This window comes from Cheilinus undulatus, linkage group 18, assembly GCF_018320785.1.
Source record: "Cheilinus undulatus linkage group 18, ASM1832078v1, whole genome shotgun sequence".
Classification (NCBI taxonomy): Eukaryota; Metazoa; Chordata; class Actinopteri; order Labriformes; family Labridae; genus Cheilinus; species Cheilinus undulatus.
Window position 1 is genome coordinate 22,453,184 of NC_054882.1, and position 9,778 is coordinate 22,462,961.

A 9,778-nucleotide genomic window follows, 5' to 3' on the forward strand; every position below is an offset into this window, starting at 1 on the left:
TCTGGCAGTGTTACATGATACAGCAAGAGAGACTTAGCATCTAGCCCCTCTGGTTCCATCATCTCAAAGTTAATGGGATTTTTGATTGAGTTTGTAATTACATGTTTGTAATAAGGCCTGTGGTACATAAAGTGGGTTGGGAAAATAGCACTACATATAAAATGTTGGGTACATTTCTTAAACCAACCAGGGACTGAAGTTTGTTTCTTGGTTCATCCGTAAACTGTGTTCTAAGGACTGAAGTGTCAGTTCTCAACATTTAAGTATTGGTATCAATATGGGCTAAAACTAATTTGTAAATATCACTATACAGGGTACACAAAAATACTGTACAAAGCTTTGAACTAATGTTATTGTCCTCAGTACGCAATGTCATAAATGTATCATCCATATGGGGTTTCTAGCCATGCACTCCCTGGAAAGTCATAGCATGCTTCTTGACTAACCCAGGGAGCATCTTTTGAGCAGAGCCTTCTCCACCAAGTAAAACTATCCATTTAGCAATAAAATGGTGAAATGTATGACGAGAGTGTTCCTGATGGAAGCACAGGTTTTGTTTTACTTTGGAAACAGTATGAAACAAAGTACATGATACAGTTGGAAAGACTTCAACAATTGTCAGGAGGTGACTGAAAACCAGTACTTTGGTGAACATGTAGTACCCATGCATAAATCCCTAGCTAGCAGTAGCTAGCTAAGCTACTAGATGTAGGAAGAAATGAAGAAAGAGTCCTAAGTCCCAGTCCAGTCCCTTCCTCACATAATGTATACGTATGTAAATGTTATGTTAATAGTCAGGAATCCTGCGGAACCTTATGTTAGCCAGGAATTTATTTACTCTAGGTTACTAGAAAGTGTGTGAAAGCATTAGCATTATTGTTATTTTAACTTAAAATGTGACCTTACTGTATGTCAGGGGTGTCAAACTCAAGGCCTGCAGGTTAAATCCTGCAGTTATACCCGGCCCACCAGATCATATGATATTTTTATTATAACTGGCCCACCAGTATGAGGTCTGCAGATTACCTCCAGTGAAAAAAGGAAAAATTTAATGTTGACGTTTCTTAATATCCTTGTTGAGTTATAAAAATTAGAAAAATTAAGCAGTGAAAATAATTTGAAAAAAAGTGGGAAAGAAATTTGTGTTTCTCTATATTTTCAATTCTGCATCTCACAGTTATGACTAAAAGTTATGGTTTTTAATTTTCATTTCATATTTTAACTCTTTCATCTCACAACTTTGACTTTTTATTTCATATTTTTACCTTTAAGATTCACAATTTTAAATTTTTTTTTTTTTCCTGTTTTGACCTTTTAAAGTCTGTTTTTTAACCTTTATCTCATGTTGTGACCTTTTTCAACTCCTAACTTGAACTTTTATTTCATATTTTTACCTTAAAACTTGTGATTTTTAATTCTTTTTCATATTTTGACATTTGAAACTTATGATTTCAGTGTTTACCTCATATTTTGACTGTTAAAAATCATGATTTTGAATTTTATCTCCGTTTCTGACTTTTACAAAATCCTGGTTTAAGTACTTTATTTCATATTTTGCCTTTTAAAACATTATTTTGACTTAAAATATCGTGTTTTAACTTACCATCTTCACATTTTAAATGCAAAATCATTTATCATCTGTGCCAAATTTTTTTTCATCCATAATTTATTTCTGGTGAAAATAAGGTTGACATTTTAGGGTTAAATATCGACCCTCAGGTTAGACCAAGGTTCAGAATCAGGCCCCTGCTGTGATTGAGGTTGACACCCCTGCTGTATGTCCATCCAGATTGTACTATCCATTGTTTATTCAGCATCTGATTAACTGTGTAGGTGAAATCATAAAGACAACCTACATTTATCTAACAGACAACTTAACTATGCAGCAGGACATTAGAGCCTTATTGGAGCTCCCTGGAGCACGATGTCAAAGGAAAAAGGCCGCCATGTGGATACGGTAAAAAAATGAGACATTAAGCGTTGAAGAGGCCAACATTGCCAGATAGTTTATTTGATGACTATTCTTTTCATCCTCAGCAGCTTCTCTTAGAGGATGCTGTTAATTACACAGAGTCTACTGAAGAGCAAATGAGCTTGACAGTGTTCCATCATGTTGTCACAAGAGGCAGCGGCTGAGTGTGTTTGCGTGGGCATGCACGATCACAGGTGGAGTCTGCTACGCTCTTTCTCCTTCCCACTAATCTGCCTGTCACTAATGAAGTCGGAGGCTTAAGTGTAGGAGAGAGCAGGCGTCATCCATTAGTCTCATCCATTTCCATTAATGTTCACGGATTACTTATTATTCCCTGATTAATAAACACTCGGTAAGCGTGTCCTCATAGCTGCCTCAATAAGAACAGCTTCATTAATGATTAGTATTAAGGCTATTAATATCCCAGTTACTGGCATTCACAGCTAGAAGAAGCTCGACCTATATTATAATTGTGAGTGTTTTTGTGAAAGCACAGAGATGAGTGCATTAGTCACTGACATTAGCCTCCACTTTCAAGGTAATGATTTCATAAACAATTCACATTACCTTGGTATTTGGACATCCTTGAGCAAAAACAAGTAATCCAATTAGTAAACTGAGTGAGGCGCTATTGATTTCAGGAAAACATTACCCAATCAATTTTGGTGGGGTAATGAAATTCCTTTACTTTGTGTTCCAAAACAGTAGAGAGAGTGTGTCTGCACATGCATGTGTGTGTTTATGCTAAAAGGTAAGAATATAATTGAATGTAGGCATGCTTCTCGAAGCATTTGAGAGTACAAAACCAAGAAATAAACACACAAATACACAAAAGCCATTGGTGTAATTCATTTAGCCCGAGTTTGATTTTACTAAACAGTTAGGTTACACATGTTCCTTCTGCTTTAAACACAAATTAACTCAGCATTATACTATTTTCTTAGTGTTTCCATTCAAACCCCTGCATCTTGAGTGGCAGTCAGTAAAACAGTGGCAGGCACAGATTGTCACACTTGTCCTCAGCACTGCATGCCTTAAATATTCATGTTAGACAGGACTTGAACCCCTGCCACTGTAACTCTTAGTTGGATTATATATTGGACACAATTAGATTCTAGTAGAGTGGTATAAATAGCCTAGGGATGTTTGCATGAATTACACCCTGCCGGAAACTATTGTAATGCATTGTGTTGCAGTGTTCACATTTTGCTTGTGCAAATCTCCCTGGTCTCATGACACTAATCCCTAACATAGTACATTCTATGTTGTCTCATTTTACACCATGCCCGAGGTTGTTTTCCCTTCGATAATCTCATAGGCAAGAATAACTTGATTAGACTCCAAAAAAAATTCAAGGGTGAAACTATTGATTGTATGCAAATGGAATTAATCTAAGACACAATTATGTTGGCCATATTTCCTAGTATTATTTCTCTTGGTTCTTTAAATCAGCAGCTTTCACACACACACACACATACACTCACAGACACACACTCCAATCCAATTATATAGATAAATAGGCTAATCATGCCACAAAATTTCAATATGGGGTCTTCGGGCAGACGATAAGCATAATCATTCACAGCACCAAATTTACAGCACAATTTTAGATAAGAGAGATGGGAGGAAAGAGAGAGAGGGCGAATTTAACAGATAAATAGTTCTATATTAGACATTAACATATGGATCATACGGGAGCCAGATAATGGTGGAGACATTTCATTAACGGAAATAAACATTTGATTAAAAGACTTTTCTACGAAAATCACTTCCCGTAATTCATGGTAATGTGATGAGAGCTGCTGACCAAATATAATCGCTGCAGTTTGTGGATAGAGACGAATGTTGTTGACTGGTGCTTACTGCATTTAAGAATGTGCAACAAAGGGGAAGACTGTATGGAAGTTTAAATCAAAATGAAAAGGTGACAAAAAGTCATGAATATATTTATGTAAATGAGCTGACCATAGTAGAATTTAAGATTATGTTTATAGGGCACTGAGGACCCTTTTAGAATGCAGGTATTCCTTTTTTTATTTGTCTTTTTAGGTCTGCCCAAATAAATCACACACCGGGACTTTAACCCATTGACATTCTCAAATTTCAGCCACTTGTTTCAGCCGATTTTCAAAATAGAGCCATTTTTCAGCAAACTCATTTTTAGTTCTTCATGCCCTCATATTTGGCCAAAACAGGCTTTTTTAAAAAAATAACTGAAAATGACTGCCTTCCTGCTGGGTTTCCATCATCACAATGAGAGACTTTTCATATACGGGGCTGAATTTTGAATTAAACAATTGGCCTCATCAGACCAAAGAACTTTCTTCTATTCGACCATTGAGTCTCCCACATGCCAACTCTGGTCAAGACTGAAGGAGTTTTCGTCAACCATCACAGGTGTTTTGGTGCCCTCTTTCTTTCTTGCACGTCAATCAATTTGTAAGGACGGCCTGATCCAGACGGATTTACACATGTGCCATAATCCTTCTGTGTCTTGATGATGGATTGAGCTAAAAGGGATGTTCAGTGTCCTGGAAATGTTTTTTATTCATCATATAATTTTCAATAACCTTTTCTTTGAGTTGCTTGGAGTGTTCTTTTGTCTTTATGGTGTAATGGTAGCCAGGAAAACTGATTAACCAGTGATGAACTATAATCACTTGAGACCACTTCACTGCACTCAGGTGATCCCCATTTTTAAAGATGCACGGTATTGGATTTTTACTGATATCCGATACAGCAATATTTATATTTTCATATTAGCAGATACCAATATCAATACTGATATCCAAGTATTTTATTCAGACTTAACATTTCAGTCCTTTCAACACAATTTAAGGTTTGAGGATGAACAAAGAAACAAACTCTAGTCCTTAAAAAACAAGTTTAAAGAATGAGGATACATAAAGAAGAAGACCTCAACTGACATAGGTCTGTTGGTCCTACCTATAACCACTAATTTATGAATAAATATAGCCAGAGTTTACAGTCAGTATATGCTGATATTCACAGCCAAAATATCAGCTGTAAATATCAGCAGAAATGTTGGCATCTGCTGATACTGATATTTGCCTTTTTAAGCTAATATCATTTAGCTATTACCAGTTGGTTGACCTCTAAAGAATTAGGCCAGTCACATTAAAGGGGGTGAATATTTATGCAATCACTTATTTTACCTTACATATTTAATTGAATTGACATAGCTTTGTAGAAATCTGTTTTCACTTTGACATAAAAGAGGTGTTTTTCAAAAGCCAAACTGACCGTGAAGAATCCTCAACTCCCGTTATGCAGTGTACATCCCATGGCTGCGCACACATACCACTTTTTGATGCTCTGATCAGCTGGTTAAGAATGTGCCAGTTAGAATATTTGTCAAGTCACACTTTGAGTTTATTTTCAAAGGTTCTGTCCTTTACAAACCCCGTCTATAAGGTGATGTCTAAATGGATGTGAAATCAATCTCAGTGCAGTGGATATGTCAAACAGTCTATCTGGTGTATCAGGTTACCTGAAGCTCCCCACAGAGATGAATTCTGTTACCTGAGTATCTGCACTAAAAATTTTATTTTCACTGTTTCGGTGTAGATCAAGCAACACTAGAGCAACAGTATAGCATGAAATAAACTGTTCATCATTAAAAGTTCTACCGCAACCCATTTGTCCTCAGAGGACTCCACTCCTAAACAAACTTACCAAGAGTTTAAACTGTTAAACCCACTGAGCTAAGCAGTTTCAAGTTGAAAATCAATGCTTTTCCATTACTCTTGTTTGGCTTACACAGGCTGTCAGGAGGAGTACTGGGTTGCTGGTTGCCAATTTGTAAGTTCTCAGCTTCTTTTGAATGTAAGGTGTTGATTATTTGATTGATTTGGTTGTTTATAAGTGTCTCACTCGTAAAGAATTATCTACAGAGCTCACCTCTCCAAAACAAAAAGACTGGGTAGCAGTTCAAATCCTAAAGGAAGCAGTTTAGCATTAAGTGTAGGTTTGCTCTCATGCTACAAGCTAACTCAAACCTACCTGCTGAGATAATTCATGCATCTGGTTAACCCCTTAGAGTCCCAGGTACACCCATATTAAATTGAATGGTGTGCTTGAACAATCTGGAGTACAGGATTCACTGTAGCTGCTTTTAGTATTGAGTAATACAACAAAAAAACAAGTTATTTTTTCCCATCTGAATTTGTATTGTGAAAGAGAGGCCTGTAAATGGCTGTAGCTGGGAGGTTTAAGCTGGAAAGTCAACAGGGCCAAAGCATCAAGACGCTGAAAACAACAGAGCAGAAAATGGGGATTTTCCACCTGTTTTTATGAGGAAATGAACAGGCAAGCTGGAGACCCCAAAAAGGATCGATCGATTACCTGGGCCCAAAGTAGGGAGGGGCCCTTAGGAAGCCTGCACTGAAAGTGTGTTTTTATTTATTTTTCTTATATTAATTAGTGTGATTATTGAATTTAAAAGCAACTAAACTGGTCAACAGACAGAAATTTGTATCAAATATAGTGAAATAAAATGCTTAGGGGGGGCCCTGCTCCTCTTCAAAAATGTCCAAATGGCATAGTCCAGTGATGCAAAATAATGCAAATAAATTTAGTAAAAGTATTGTTCATAAATCCAGAAATTATGGTTCAAAAATATATTCAAATGCATATATATGTGTGAAATTGATGTAACATTTGTTGCTTGGCTAGCTGGTTAAGGGGGGCCTGTGTAATATTCTTTCTGGCTACGTCCCTGTAGCATTGCCAGGATATTATTACAGCAAATACAGTGGACTATTAAGAATAACAACTGCAAATTTGAAATCATAATACCAGTCCATGGATCTTTATAGCTGTAATCATGTTTTGGGACTTAATATTTGACTGGATTTAGTTTGTGGACTCTTTCCGATGCAGCAGGGCTGTTTTTGATGGTATATTATGATCAGGAGAGCTTCTAATGGTGAGCTGTGTGACTTTAATTATTTTTCATTTGTTGTCAGATAAGTGCATAAATTGTGGCTGCTGCGGGGGTTTTATCCTGGTATTGTTTACATGGTCAGAATCCTGAGAATCAGAGCCTTCTGGTGGTGTATAACATGTTAGAACTGAATAGTTGCAAAAAAGATCTACTGTTCTGTTGGTGGGCCCTGAAATTTTTATGGGGTTGAGTGTTATATTTAAAAATGACAGTATCATGACTTCAAAAAGAAAGACAGCAGCTGGCTTAAATATCCAGTAACCACCAACCTGCAGAAGTTATGCCTAATTAGCCTGATAGGACAACCCGATCATATTTGCCTTGTCAAAGTCTGAGCCAGTCACATCCTTGTCTTCCCTCTTCCTCTGTCAGGCAATAAAAGTAGATTACATATGTTCTGCACACATTTGGAATATCTTTTCTTGGTCTCATCACTTCAGCAGTTTTTTCATCGCCTGATAACTCAAACATCCTGCCTGAGTGGAAAAAAAAAAGAACTCCCATACATGCTCAATTTAGCTTATTTCCTCCCAGCCTGCAAGTGTTTACTTCTTTGATTTATTATAATCAATGATACATTTCCCTTTGAGAGAGCTAACTGTGAAATCTTGTGACCGAGCACATCTGTTTAGCTGATGGCGACACAGACTGTACAGAACGTGTGAAGCTTGTGTTTGTGTGAATGCACGAAGGTTAGGGTGAGTTGAGTGTGGGTACGTTGAAAAATGCTGTTCTGGTAGACTTCCACAGAGAACAGAGGCCTGGTGTGAAGTTTAGGACTTCACTCAGCGTCATTAAAACGTCTCATTTGCATGCACGCACATACACACAAGGGTGCACGGTAATGTAAAGTGTACTCACTGTTCCCTGCATGATCAGGGAAATCCTTCCAACTCCACATGAATGTCTGCTTAGACTAAACACAGCACAGCAGGGCTGTCTTCGCACACATCAAGCAGCAAGAAACAAATGCTTGCACAAGCCTGAGCTAACCTTTATGCATGTCCAATAATTCACCCGCGTCCCTTCCAGCTTGCATAAAACCACAATTGGTGAAACTTTTCCATCTGAAATCTCATTAAACAGGCACAACAGCTCCAGTTTTATGTGTAACATTACAGACCCTGACTTTTAATTACACAATAATGATCATTATTATTATTGTTATTATGCACGGTGGGAAAGTCCACTTTATAGTCATTGTATAATGGCTGGAATGAAAGGTGTCATTTTGAAATATGCCACTCTTCAACAGGCTGTATATCCTGCCCTCAATCCAATAGACCTCTGTGATGTCTCAACCATTAAAGAGCTTATTTCATTATACATCCCCTGTGACAGTTTAAGTGCCAAAGTCACCTCTATTGATGGTGCTTTCCCTTGTGAAACCGACTAATGATCAATAACAAAACAATGTCCCAGGCATAGAAAAATACTGTAATAAAACAGGGTGAACAGGATGTGTATCTCAAATGTAAAACACCTTTAAAAGAAGCACTGGCTTAATTAAGAATCCACTAACACAACCATCAAAGGCTTCAATCACATATCTCCAAGTGCACTTAGACCGCGATTAAATCTGTGTGTAATGATGCTGATCGATTAGGGATGTGTATTTGAAGGATAAACACGTGTTTTTACTCCGCTTTACTTAATGAATGCCTTTGTCCAATCACACGGTGTGATTTAGGGCAACACATATGTGAGTCATCAGAAGGTGGCCTTTATAGGAAAACAGTGCCTTGCTCCTGATGGCAAGTATTTAAAGGTTAATAAACACCACAGTAAAGGAGGCACCATTAACAATAAAGCATCTCTCTATCCAAAAAAATATGACTTCCCTCTCATGTCCTGTTTAATTTAGAGAACGAACCCGGGCTTCATTTAAGAATCTACTCACTGGAGCACCTCTTGCACTGATGGTCAGCTAATCACCGGGAATATCTGATTGCTGCCAAGTGTCTCCCTCCTCTTCATGTGATGGCAGCGTCTCAATCATGATTACTGAGCGGCATTGTTAAATTTCTTTAGATAAGAGTGACGGCTAAATGCCATCAATGCAAATGTGATAATACTGACCTTTTTGAGTCAGGAAATGGAACTTTATTTCATGAGCACCTTAGCCCTGCTTATTATGAAATATCCTGCACTGTCAGTTACTGCTTTATAACTCAAATACTAGTGATGCACAATACGTATTTCTTAACTGATAATTTCCTACTCTTGGTGTCTGATAACTGATATCTGTTATTTTCAAATGTTGATTGAAAAAAAAATGTTTATTTATGTATTACTTCACATCTGGGGGTGGAAGGGGTTCATACATAGCAAATATATTCATAACTAATTGACATCACCCGTGTTTACATCAAAAAACAAAGAACAATTCTGACTTTTTTTTTTCAACTTTGAATATTGCAAAGCTGAAAGAGAGCTAATGTTTCTCATAAGGATTTAAATATGCACTGACATAAGTCATATGAAAGATGGGTAAAAAATATATAAATACATATACATTGTAATATGAGTCACTGCAGCTCATATTAAAGATGCAGACACGCAGAAAGAGTTTGGTCGCTTAATGTTGCTGTTAAGGCAGACATTAAACTTGGGGTTGTTATCTGACTGCTCTTTAGTGTCGGAGTGAAATATGAGTGGACTCAGAATGAGCTGCTGCTTCGCTGCTATGCTAGCTGCTTTTTTTTACAACACATGCACGCACAAACAAAAACATCAGAATTTGGATCAGTGATGTGGATCGGCACCATCAGTCCACAATATTAGATACGAAAATAACTACTCTATGCTGATACTCATATTGTATCTGATCTGGCCCATTT